Source organism: Taudactylus pleione, unplaced genomic scaffold, assembly GCF_031769625.1.
Source record: "Taudactylus pleione unplaced genomic scaffold, aTauple2 ptg000556l, whole genome shotgun sequence".
Lineage (NCBI taxonomy): Eukaryota > Metazoa > Chordata > Amphibia > Anura > Myobatrachidae > Taudactylus > Taudactylus pleione.
This window is the reverse complement of record NW_028284958.1, coordinates 20,604,223-20,618,082: the sequence shown is the minus strand read 5'-3', so window position 1 is coordinate 20,618,082 and position 13,860 is coordinate 20,604,223. Positions and strand designations below refer to the sequence as shown.

General features: G+C 46.0%; 1 protein-coding gene across 2 annotated transcripts in view; it reads left to right on the top strand.

Moving 5' to 3' along the window:
- Positions 1–877: 877 nt before the first annotated feature.
- The window catches only part of CILP (cartilage intermediate layer protein), a 66,663-nt gene continuing 53,680 nt past the window's right edge, over positions 878–13,860 (top strand). The window contains exon 1 of one of the 2 annotated variants that reach the window (XM_088452739.1): positions 878–924. The gene's annotated coding sequence lies outside the window, so the exon portion shown is untranslated. Of the gene's footprint in view, positions 925–1,949; positions 2,010–13,860 lie in introns of those variants that run through there. The other variant, XM_088452740.1, reaches the window with a different exon arrangement.

Genomic DNA, 13,860 nt, shown 5'->3' with positions numbered 1-13,860 from the left:
GAAGGGGGGGATAGGTTAAGGATGTGGGAAGAGGGAGGTTAGGTTTAGGCACTAGGAAGGGGGGGTTAGGTTTAGGATGTGGGAAGGGGGAGGTTAGATTTAGGCACTAGGAAGGGGGGCTAGGTTTAGGCACCGCGGTGGGAGGGTTGGGGTAGGGAAAATACTTACCAGCAATTCTTATGGGTGTCGGGATTCTGGCTGTTGGGATGCCGGTGTCGGTATTCTGAACCACGGCATCCTGACAGCCGGGATTTCATACCCAACCCGTAATTACACCTGCTCTCAGATGTATCTTTTGCTGTTTTGCACCAAGGATAAGACTGGTGCATGTATGCGATGATGATGACTGCAGTGAACGTAAGTATACGCAGCTGGGCAGCCTCTCTGCAGATATGGTTACAGATCAGCACACTGGCAAATAGCTGCAATTATATCTGCGCACACAATGCTGGAATAATCACACCGACGTGGTCAGCTCTGCATTGGTCCCTATGTCTGGTTCCCCAGCAGTAACGTGTCCTAAGATGTTGTTTTTACATTTGGCACCTTTGAGTAGAGTGTAAACTGTGACAATGGGGATTAAATAGGAATATTAAGGACACACACAGAAGCAACAGGTTAATACACATATTTTCACTAAGGGAAATTAGTATAATAGTTTGCATTTGCACACCTCTTTTATTCCTGAAAGTACTGCTTCTTACCTACTAGAATCCTTTTGTTTCATGCGGTTTGTCAGCTTGTGGCCACTGTTCTGCCCCTTCCAACACTGCTTTCCCTGTATCCTCAGATCTGGTTTCCACTGTGTCCTGTGGCTGCCTGCCACTCCCGGGCTGTTAGCTGAGCTGCTATATAAAAAGACCCCTGAACAGCTCAGGGCTGAGAACACAGCTCTGCAGGACAGCTGAGACACACACAACTTTGGTAAGAAGCCTTTACTCGGATAGCAATAGCTTGATAACATGATATATATATATATATATATATATATATCTCAAACACATTAACGGTCAGGGCAAATACCAGTTAAATAACTCATCATACCAGGGTTTCCTATAAGTTCTTCATACATGGTCACATATTCTTCAAAGTTGAGCAGGACAAATAGTTAAATATTATTCTAATGAAATGTTTTATTATATAAAGCATTTTTAAAAACTCTTTTGAAATGTATTTGCTTATAGGCCTGCATCATTCTGAATTAATAGATATATAGACAGACAGACGGGGAATACAATTTAACATTTATTTTGGGTTTTTTTAAATGATGACTGAGATCTATACAAATTGTATAGGATGGACTGGAGAAGCTTGGTGATATGGAAACGTGATCTTTTCATAGTTACTTTATAGATGGGTTGTGATTGCACTTTATATTTGATGTGGTTGAATTGCTGATGTACTATATATTCCAACTTCTATCTACATTATTCCAGACAAAGTTGTGTCCCAGATATCCACTCTTCATACAATATGCCGGATTCCCAAACACGGCATTTTGTTGGTTAGTTCTGTTTTTGGATATATTGTCTACTTTACTGAAATGTGTCATATATACTATATATATATATATATATATATATATATATATATATATATATAGTATATATATATTAGGGATGTGCAGGCTCGGATAGGTTTGAATTTGCACGCCGAGTTCGGATTTTTCCCTCCAAAAAACGGGACTCAGAAAGAGGCAAGACGATGTGGACAAACATCATCAAACCTATCCGAGCCTGCACATCCCTAATTTATTTATTACCAGTTATTTATATAGCACACACATATTCCACAGCACTTTACAGAGCATATTTGGCCATTCACATCAGTCCCTGCCCCAGTGGAGTTTACAATCTATATTCCCTATCACATGCACACACATACACACTAGGATTAATTTGTGATGGGGGCCAATTAACCTACCAGTAGATTTTTGGAGCGTGGGAGGAAACCGGAGTACCTGGAGGAAACCCACACAAGCACAGGGAGAATATACAAACTCTGCACAGGTAGGGCTGTGGTGGGAATCGAACCCATGACCTCAGTGCCGTGAGGCAGTAATGCTAACCATTACACCGTCTGTGCCGATCGATATATATATATATATATATATATGTATGTATGTATGTGTTAGGAGTTGCCATGTAGGACATTTATAATATTCAGATTACATGAACACAGTAAAGGTATTTTGCACATAAACAGTTCTATAAATGCTACAACGTATTATTTGCAAATAAAATACAAATATGAGAATGAATTTATTAAGTGCTGTCAATGGCACCTGCCGCTATTACAAAGTAGTGTAGTCAGTGTGGTGATGTGCGGGTGATGTGCGGGTGATGTGCAGGGTTTTATTGTGATCTAACTATGGGTCTGATTTATTATGGCTCGCAATTGCATCCGCGTACACAGTGTGCATGTGCGAGATAGCATTACGATCGCTCTACGATCACGCATGCAGAAAGCAAGTCATTGCAGAGTGAGTGACGGGACATCAGCGTTTGGGGGTGGTGACGGGGGTGTGGTTGGTTAAACGCAGGCATGTCTGTCTGTTTGAACGGCGTTACTTGGGCGTGCATAAATTAGCCACTGCGACGGCATATAGAGCCTGTGTACTCACCGCGTGCGACGAGAATTGTAATTTCTGAGACATGTTCAGGTGCTATAATTGTGTGTGAGAGGCCGATGTTACCGATGTATACGCAGGTCTGCGAGGTCTTACTGATGTGAGATAACGGCAGTGGGCGTCTCTTTGCTGGCTTTGTGATTGCAGTCATTAGCATATTTTCGCAGCATGTCTGCGTGCATAATCGCAGCTGCGATCGCAGTAGCGATCTGTAGTAAATCAGGCCCATTGTCTGGTCTTTATAGCATCTTACATATAAGTGATCATAAAGGCAAATAATACTTATTTGATTGTTTGCCCATTCCCCACACATAAAGATTATTGATGCTTTATATGTGTTGTAGCCTTTATTGCTGTAAATCATATATACAGTATACAAAGACAGAACTAGTTTCTCCAAAGCACAAACTACATAGGAGTTTTTTTTTTTTTTTATACTGATATGTTTAACATTCATAGACTTCTGGTAGTGACCTGTGTTGTATTAGTTACATCAGATGTGTACAGTAGTTACATTGATTCTAATAGTGTTATGGTAATATATGTATTGCAGTACAGGTACATTATCTCCCCAGCTTATTTCCCATTACAACTGTTATGTGACACTTTCTTTCTGAAACACAATCTATATGTTTCTGTCAGAGAGTGACGTCTACACAGGAGCCACACAAGGGAATTCCTGGCTGACTGTCAGAACCTTCGCTATGTGTCAATTACTAAGTATACGGCAGCTATGGTTTAGCTAAAAAAAAACCTTTTATGATCACCACGCTGCTGCCTCTTGGTAACATGACGTTCCCATGAGCATTTCTGCGCAATGTGATATGGATGGCATTATCAGTCAGTTAAATAAGAATGTTGTGTTATTTCTTACAAGAAAATTTCAGCTTAAATGAAACACAAATTGTTAGCTGCTCCTTCAGTGTCTCAGTTTATCATTTGTTTGCATTGTTTCTCATTCTCAATATGTAACTATTACTAGTTAAGAATATATATATATTATAATAATTAAAAAAAAATATGTATTTATGAAAACAGGGGTATCAGTAAGCAATGCTGTAACCCATAGCAACCAGCTTGTAATATTTTATTTTTCTAGTACAGTTTAGACAACAAAAGCACATGTCTGATTGGTTACTGCGGGTTTCTCATTTACCTGTCAACCAGTTCATCAAATTGTACATTGTACCTCATCGGTATCTTGACTTCTATCTTTGAAGGGTCTATTTATGAGAGATGTGCGCAGACCCCCGTGTTTTGGTTTTGGATATGGATTCATCTTTGTGTTTTGGTTTTGCAAAACCACCTTCAAGTGTTTTGGTTTTGGTCTCGGATAAAAACCGATAAAAAACAGTGGAAAATGTCCGAATCCTAAACCCGAGTTCGGTTTTTAAATCCGTTCTGAACTGACAACAGATCCAACTCTATTTGAACTGGGTCAGAAAAGTGAACCCAAACCTTGAACCGGTTCTACTCGGAACCCCTAAATTTGGGTGTATTTGGATTTTAGAAAACCGGACCTGCACATCTCTACTATTTATCAACCAGAGCTGCCTTGAAACTACAGATTTATGTAATCAGCTTATTTGAAAATCCTAATTAATGCTGCAGGCCGCAGTCCTAATTTGTTTTTATGGAGACTGCAGTCTGGTCCTATTTACCAAGCCCCAAAAAGCTTTGCTTTCACTGATAAATCTTAGATAATCTCCTACATGAGACATTTGGGAGAATTTCCCTCTTATACAGTATAAGGAGCTGTGTTGTGTGCTGATCTCCTAGATGTAGAACAAGGGTCTTCGGTACACATTATACGACAATTGCGCCAATTTGCCAATAATCGGGTGATTGGCCTCATTTATTGTATAATGTGTGTGAACGATCATTTCAGCGTTTCACTAATGAAATGGTTAGAAAACATCCACAAACGCCTTCAAGCAGTGTGTGTGCATTCTCGGTAATCTGACAGGGAAACGTGGCCAGCACAAGGAGGCGGGGCCTGCCAGACTACGGGTATTTGTGGGTGGGGCGGGGCGGGGCATGCGATCTCGTCATTTTGGCCCCGCTACACAATGCCGATGTTACCAAAAGTGATTCAGCATGAATCACGTCACCGGCTCCCCCGCTGCGGGGGTCTCAAAGGTAATTGCGTGGGGGATAGAAGGGGTGGGCGGCAACCGGGAGGATTACCTGCCTTCCCGGGAGGTCGGGAGCGGCACCCGATTTTCGGGAGGTTCCTGACCAAATCCGGAGGGTAGGCAAATATGTGTTGTCATTCACAATGAGGAGCTGATTCAGAGCCGCTCGCTAGATGTGATCGTTCGCACGATGTGCATGCAAATTGTGTAGGCAGTGCTACTGCACAGCAATACATTAGCACGCCCAGTATTTCTTAGAGAGCGATCACATAGTGTATGCAGACACCCACCAGCCTGTCTTAAGACGCCCACTTGTGGACATCATGTCCAAGAAGTGTATGCGACCATCGGTACATCAGGTAACATCGGATGCGATCGCATCGCTTGAGGTTGACCATACCCTGCCGCAAGCACTGTGAGCACTTCAGTGTAAAAACAAGCCAGGTGACGTGTACTATGATGGTGTCTTATAATTATGCACGCCTCTGAAATGCCATTGAGATGCTCAGACACGCCTGCGTTTGCACCTCCACACCCGTTTGTAATGGCCAGCCCGTTACCACCTACAAACTGCTTCCCCTGTCACTCACTCTGCTGGGCTGTCTATGTGCAGCGAGCGAACGCATTGTGAACTTTCGCTAAGGTATGTGCATGCGCACTGCGATGCATGCGCACAATGCATACACACAGTGGCGGGCTGGGCCGGGGGGCAGGGTGCCATGTGCCCCCCGGGCCGCAGCGTCGTGCGGGCCGCAGGCCGCGGTGCAGACTGTGTCACTGTGACACAGCTGCACCGCGTGTGTAGCGCTGACCGGACGGAGTTCGGTCAGCGCTACACAGCACAAACACACAGCCGCCGGAGCCGGCAGCTGTGTGTTTGCTTTAGCAGCTGATGAGAGTCAGACATACTCTCATCGGCTGCTGCTCCCACTGCCAGAGCCGGACATCTTCCGGCTCCCGCAGTGGGTAATGGGAGTGACGCGTCACTCCCATGACGCGTCACTCCCATAATGCAAAGCGGCGGACGGAGGAGCTGATCTCGGTGGCGGGACCAGGAGCAGGATCGGGTGTCAGGTAAGTGGTTTTTTTTTAATTATTTATTTTATTATGACTCAACTGCAGGGGGGGACTCCTGGGAGCACTACAAGGGGGGGGACTCCTGGGAGCACTACAAGGGGGGGGACTCCTGGGGGCACTACAAGGGGGGGACTCCTGTGGGCACTACAAGGGGGGGACTCCTGGGGGCACTACAAGGGGGGGACTCCTGGGGGCACTACAAGGGGGGGACTCCTGGGAGCACTACAAGGGGGGGACTCCTGGGAGCACTACAAGGGGGGGACTCCTGGGAGCACTACAAGGGGGGGACTACTACTACTGGGGGCACTACAAGGGCAGGACTACTACTACTGGGGGCACTACAAGGGGGGTACTACTACTGGGGGGGACTACTACTAGGGGCACTACAAGGGGAGGGGACTACTACTAGGGGCATTGCATAGGGGGGAGGGGACTACTACTAGGGGCACTACATAGGAGGGAGGGGACTACCACTGGGGGCACTGCATCGAGGGACCACTGCTGGGGGCTCTATATAAAGGGCAATAGTGGGGGTACTGCATAGGGGGAAGACTACAACTGGGGCCACTATTTAAGGGGCACTGCATAAGGGCACTACTTGGGGCACTATATAAGGGGCTTACTACTGGGGGCACAAGGGGCACTGCATAGCGGAGATCACTACTGGGGGCACTACTCGAGGCCTGCATAAGGGTGTCCTCCTGTGGCACTGCATATGGGCACTACGACAGGGGGCTGCCCCATATCTTTATTTTTACCTTACATTAATCTCATATGGACCCTCCTCCTCCCTAGAACACTTGAGGGAGTGGGGGGGGCGCCGCAGCACGCACGTTCTTTCGAGCACCCTGGCTACACGCTACTCCTCTGCCAGGGCCGCCTGCATGCATTTGCCCCCCAGGCTAAAAGTTGCCAGCCAGCCCCTGCATACACACTGCATACCATCGGCAGCAGCGAGAGTATGCATCTTAGCAAGCAGGTCTGAATGAGCTTTAAAAGTCTGTGTATGATAATGGTGCCCCAGCTAATCAGCTCCTAACTGTCCTCTGTTTGAAAAATGACAGTTGGGTACTGATTGGCTTAAGCACCATTTATCACACTTGTTACGTATGATAAAACTCGTTGATAAATGGACCCTAAAAAAGGCTTGCCTACCCTCCCGATTTGGCCGGGAGCCTCCCGATTTTCGGGTGCCGTTCCCGGCCCCCCGGAAAGGCAGGCAAGCCTCCCGGCAGCCAGCTACCCTCCCGACCTCCCCCCCAGAATAACGCTGAATCGCGTCATCGTGGCCCCGCCCCCTGCTTCACAATGCCGAAAATAAAGGCATTGTGAAGAGGGGGCGGGGCCACGATGACGCAATCACGCGGCCCCAACCCCGGCTCCACCCCCAAATGTGACGTCATTGCCGGGCACGCCCCCCCGCTGTTAGCCGACAATCAGCTCCCTCCCGGAAGGAGGGAACTGATTGTCGGCAAGTATCCCCTAAAATGCAGTAAAACAGTCACAGTATAGTTGTGGTCTATGTACTTAGAATTGGTGAGAATTAAAGTGGATGGAGATAAAGTACCAACCAATCAGCTCCTGTCACTTTACAGGCTGTGGGGTCTATTTACTAAGCAGTATTAGGAGACATCCCATCCAATCAGCTCCCAACTGCCATCTCACAGGCTGTGTTTGAAAAATGACAGTTGGGAGCTGATTGGCAGGCACCTTATCACTTTCTTAGCACTTTTCATTCTGTCTCCTAACACTGCTTAGTAAATAGATCCCTGTGTTTGAAAAATGACAGTTTGGAGCTGATTAGTTGGTTCTTTATCTCTTTCCACTTTATCTCTCTACAAGGCTTAGTACATAGACCCCATATTCACAATAATCTAGAAGGTGCATTTGGGAATTGTCCATTTTTACAAAATGGGTAATTTGTGGGAAAACTTGGACATGATAACTTTACATGTATCACATCAGATAGATGCATTATTAACTGCATTTATCAGATTTGTTCCATGTAGTAAATTAATCCTTAGATTTTTGAAGCTTGTTAATTGGCAAATACCTAGTTATGCCCCTGGTCTCCAGCATTGTATGGTAAGGCGGTATACTGCAATTTGAGTGTCAGATGCAGCCCCGTAACACAGCTATGTAACACCCTGTGCCGGCCTGCCTCCTCAACACCTGTCATGATGTCGGGATATGACATCATTATATCATGCGAAGGAGGCGGGCCGGCAGCACTCAGGACACTCTAATCAGCGGCACAGACTTCTGAGTGCCTGCTAGGAACATCTAAAAGAAGCTCTGGAGGTGCCGCAGCAGTGATCCTGGCCGTAGGGTGTTGTTCCAGCTAACCAGAAGCAAGGGCCGTGGAGCGGCAGCGGTGCCACCCGCAGAGCCTGTGCTCTTTGTGGTGGCACTAGTCGCCACACAGCCTAGTTGCAGCCCAGGTCAAATGCAAGAGATATCTGTGGGGGTTGGGTACGGAATTCCAGCGCACAGAATACCGGCACTCAGAATCCCAACACCGGAATCCCGATTGGTTTGAAATACTGAAACCTGTAGGTAAGTAACCCTACTCCTAAACCTAACCCCTGCAGCCTATCCCTAACCCTCCCCCTAGTGCCTAGCCCTGACCCCTAACCCTAAACCTATAATTACTGTCGGGATGTCAGCAGTCAAGATACTGGAGCCAGGATTCTCACTGCTGTCGGGATTCCGACGCTGGCATTCTGAGCGTCTGCATCCTGACCATCGGGATGCCAACTAAATCCCACCTGCGACATCTCCTGCTTCTGACATTTATAAATATGTACTTTACTTTACAAAAACTGCTGCTTCTGCATTATTTATAGGGCAGAAGGGCTTGATAAATAGGCCCCTGTACATCTTGAATATTCATGTGTAAAAGTCACTATGTATCAGTCACCTCATGGTGGATAATGTCATATGACTACACACATAACTGTATATGAGATCAAGTGGTGTTGAGCCTCTGCTCTTATTTATTTTAGGAATTGTTGCTCTGGTGATGTAGTTTTTCAGAAATTAAATTGCACCTTATAATTGCTGGGCAAGTCGATCCTTTGCCCAGGGCCGGTGCTAGGTTTGTAAGCGTCCTAGGCAAAGCTTCACTGTGCCGCTCCTGCTCTCCCCAGTTTTCTACCCACTTGTTCACTTACCTCAGGCCATCCTCTTGTCTCGTGCTGTGCTCCTCCAGTCCTCTGTGTCTGCTTTGCCTCCAGCGCTCTCCTCTGTCCTAGCGATCTACAGTGCTGTGTTTTGGCAGCTGGTTCCTTCAGTCCGGCATCACAATGTCATTATATCACGTCTATGATGCTGTCGGGAACAGGTACTGCCCGCAAATGGGGGCTTGGGCTCCAGACACTGCACCATCCTGCGCATGACACTGGAGTCCCGTCGCTGGCAGCGTTAGGCTGCCAGCAGCCCAGCTGAGGACCTTGCCGAGGACGAGGATTCCTCTGGACTTCGCGGGACCTCGTCGGAGGGGTAAGTATTACTAAATACCAGTGGAATTTTCGTTTGTATCACAGTGATACTAAACGAAAATTCCCGCTGGTATTGCCCTTCATTTGTAAATGGCGCCCCTAGTGCTAGCTATCACCTTTGTTCCATTCAGAAAAGTATACTTGTCATCTTGGAATTTGATTGTAAGTCCAGTAGCTGCTATGTGCCTAACAGACAAGAGTATGCCTTCTTAGCTAGGAACATACAACACATCCTTTATTGGTACGGCCAGATTGTTCCTGTTTGTATTGGATCTCATGAATAGTTCATGCCCAAATACATTAGTGGTGATACACTTACCTCTTCAGTCTGCAAGATATATATCTTTGTGATGCAGGTCAAGTTCTGAGAAAAAGTTTGTTTCGCTCATCATGTGACAATTGTGTCAGGACTGAGTGCATGGTCCCATGAGGTGGCGCGGCTATGCCCCCTCATTTAGAACTTACTGGGGTGTGAACAAAGCATGGGGGACATGTTCATGCCTGCCATGCACTTCCCTACAGAGGCCTGGGTCCAGGTTATAAGTAACAGCCCCCTTGCATGGCCCCTGCTTGTTGTTTCCAAAACTATGCTTCAACGGAGGCCATAGAATGAAGCGCCAGGCCCGGGTAAAGGAAGGGACATCACCAAATAGAGGAGGCATGGCCACACCCCCTAAAAAATGCCGCAAAGCTCCATCCCGCACAGAAGGTAGGGAGAGACTGCAGCCCAGCACACAGCAGCATATGCTGGGCTAGGGAGAGAGGCTGCTGCAGCTGACAGGAAGTATGAGGTGTTACAAGAGAGGGAGGTCGGGCCTGAGCCCCTCCAACAAGCCCAGCCTTGGGAAATTAGTACCCAATCCCCCCTTCCTGGCTGTAATTATGGGACCGATGACCCTCAGTTGCTTTAAAAGTTCCTCTCCACTGATGTATGCATGTTTAGTTGCATCTAAAACATGCTCTTGTTTGCTCATTGTGTAACTTTACATCTGTGGCTTTGTGGGCCGTTCTGGAGTCACTTTCCATATTGTTGTGTATGAATTTTTTCTACTCTGGTTTTCACAAGGTCTAGTGTTAATTTTGCTCCAGACCTTGTTTTTAGGGTATAAACAAGTTCACTCTATGGGGTTTATTTACCAAAGTGAGAATTTTTAGAAGTGGAGATGTTGACTATAGCAACCATTCAGATTCTAATTAACATTTAACTAGCACCTTCTAGAAGATAACAGCTAGAATGGTTGGTTGCTGTGGGCAACATCTCCACTTTTAAAAACTCTTACTTTAGTAAATGTACCCCTATGTGTCAGGTAGACTGCAAATAAGCATGGGTATCATACAGTTATGCCCTCAATGGAGTTGCACTACGGTCTCAAGAATTCCATTTATATTTTCCTGCCTTTGCCAAATCTCATTTGTGATAGTTTTCACAGTACAGATTTGTCATCATACACCTATCTTTTTATCACCATATAGCAGGATTTAGATGGCTTTATCCAGGGTTTCCCCCGGTTCCCCGACTCCTGCTTTGCTCTAACAAGCAGAGCAGAGCCAGCCCCAGTGATCAGCTGTGTGGTCCAAATAGACCACAAGCTGATCACTGCAAAAAAAAAGTAAAAAAAATTAAAAACACTTACCTGATTCCAGATACCAGTGATCGGTGCTCTGGTGATGACCTCTGGGGCTCTGGTCAGCTGGTCTCCCAGCTCTTGCACTGTGACACTGGTCAGCTGCTGCATAGAACAGCTGACCGGGGTCACAGTGCAGGAGTCAGGAGACCAGCAGACCGGAGCCCCAGAGTACATCACTGTAGCACCGATCACCGGAGGTAAGTGAAAGCTAAGCGGTGAGGGTTCACGGGGGGATCATGGGGGAAGGGGCGGTCACGAGGGGGGGTAGTAGTAGAGGGGAGAAGTGTGTGGATGGGAATCGCAGCAACAGAGCTTTATCGCATGCTCTGTACTTGCAAGGCATTTTTGATAAATTCCTGTGATATTTCCTACATTCGCAATGCAAATTTAGACAGAAATATCACACTACAACTGCATTTTAAATGCGGATTGTAGTAAATAGGGCCCTAACACTTTGTGAAAGTCTGTGGCAAGAAGCATGGATCGGCTTAATTTCACCAATAGGACTACTTGGCGTGCTTTTGGCGTGCTTCGAGAATATATTTAGGATATATGGGGGTAGATGTATGAAGCCCAGGTCTGGGCGGTAAATGACAGGGGTGCTATGCGCCCCTGTCATTATCGGCACTGCTATCTACAAGATAGCAGCGCTGATAGCCTGGGCTATGTACGAACGGTTAGATCGTCTGACCGTTCGGCCGGCTGTAGGTGTCGTTATCGACAGCTACAGCCTGGCGCTAGCCTATCCCCACAGCAGGGACAGCGCTGTCCCTGCTGTGGTGGCTACCGGCTCCAGGGCTCCATGCGGGGATCTCGCGATACTTGCGAGATCCCGCGCATGCTCAGTGGAGCTGGCCGGGACAGAGACACAGCGCATCAGCACTAGGCTGATGCGCTGCTGTCTCTAGCGGGTAGCGCCGGAGGGGGGAGTTAACGCTCCCCCTCTCTGGCCGATGAGATGTTTATACATCTCATCGGTAGTGCTTCCTGCTTCGCCTCGGTAAAGAGGCGAAGCGGGAAGCGTTATAGCGGCACGTTAAGTGCCGCTATAATACATCTACCCCATGATCAGTTACACTTATGTGAATAGAGGTTTTCTGGTTATTTATGGTGCCATTTAGATAAGCTGTAGAATCTGAAAACCCCTTGAATAATGAGGAATCAATAGAAATATCCCTTGGATTTAAATATAGATGAGCAGAAAAGTACATGTAAGGGCATCAGATTTAATTTTCCCCCAATATTAGGCATTTTGCATGTCATTGGTCGCAGTATGTGTCTTCACGTAAACAAATTAAGTAAACATATTGTTGCTCTCAGGATGCATCCACTCTGCTCTCTTCCCAGTGGGGTTTACTTCCTCTGGGAATTGACTAACGAAACTCTGAATAGTGGTTGAAACCTAAATCTGATACCCAGTTGCATGTACTTAACTGCTCATGGACTTTCTTGCTCAGGACATTTTGGCTTTTCGGTTTATTGCGCCCAGGAAATATTCCTAACATTTTGAGGATAGGTGTATGTGGACCCATGTGTAGAATCAGTTAAAATTGGATCTTTCAGGCATCTTCTGTAATGCGTCCCACAGTAGTAGATACCAAACTACTGTATTATCCCATTTTTTGTTACTAACGCCTTCACTGCTAGGACAAGTTCCAAATTAGGGGTTCAAGTGGGAATGGGAATTTATCTAAGTCTCCCAATTATGGTTGCTTTCACTGTAACCCAGGAGGCCTGATGATGTCATTATGCCATGTATGTTATAATGATGTAATGCTCTTTCCCCTCCATGATAAACACATTTTCAAAAGTGCTCTATTTCCCCCATTCTGACAGTTATATACACAGGGTCACTGTTTTTTGAAAGAGGAGTGTCTGCTTTTTCAAATAATTTGACCTATAAGAAGTTATTTACTGTTAATCCTGTGTGACCTCCAGAGAACACCCCTGCACAAGTCATTGTGAAGTCCAGGGATTGGGTAAAATATTTATCCTCTCTTGGCTCCATTAAACTCATTGTCACTATTATTTGAAAGAGGAAAGTCCCCTCTTTCAAATGATATGTCTCCTTGGTGTTTATTGTGTGGTTATTGTGTGGTGATCTCTGCAGAAATACTAATAGAGCCGATGGATGAAAAGGGCACTTAAAATATATGATTTTCCCCATCCTGGCAACTACACACTCACAGGACCTTCATTTTAGAAAATTGTCGATACTCTTTCAACCAATGTGCCCCTTAGTAGTTACTGTCTGACTATCATCAGATAACAACACTCTATACTGCAGAAAGCATTAAGAAATCCTGATATGTGGTGGTGGCCGGATCTCCCACATCCTGGCAACGATAAACACAGATGTCCCCTCATTTGACCCCTGTGTTTATCAATGCCTCGTTTGATGCAGTATGCTGGTTTCTTTTTAAAATGGTATTCTATTTGGGCTATTATATTATTCCTACACATGTGATGCGATTCATTCAAATATTCAAGTGCAGATTTTATTATGAAAGCCTACTGTATGTGTGGAATTTGTTTTTTTTCCGATTTTGGAAAGGTGGATTAATGCCAAAGCAAGAACAACAATTTTTCTTGATGGTGGTTAAAAAAAAAATGACACATATTTGATTTTCATTGAATTATGGAGCTCATTCAGACCCGGACGCTAAGCTGCGCTATCATGCAGCTAAAAGGGGTTGGGTATGCAAATGGCATGATCGCACTGTCTGGTGGAAGGACGCCCTCTATGCCTTAGAGAGCGACGGCAGAGTGAACGCATGCCAGTATAAAGACGCCCACCTATCTTTCTCAGTACATGTCATCTCCAGGAAGTGTGTGATTAATCAGATACATCGAGAGCTATCGGAGCAGCACGCAGCGCTTGAGGTAGACCC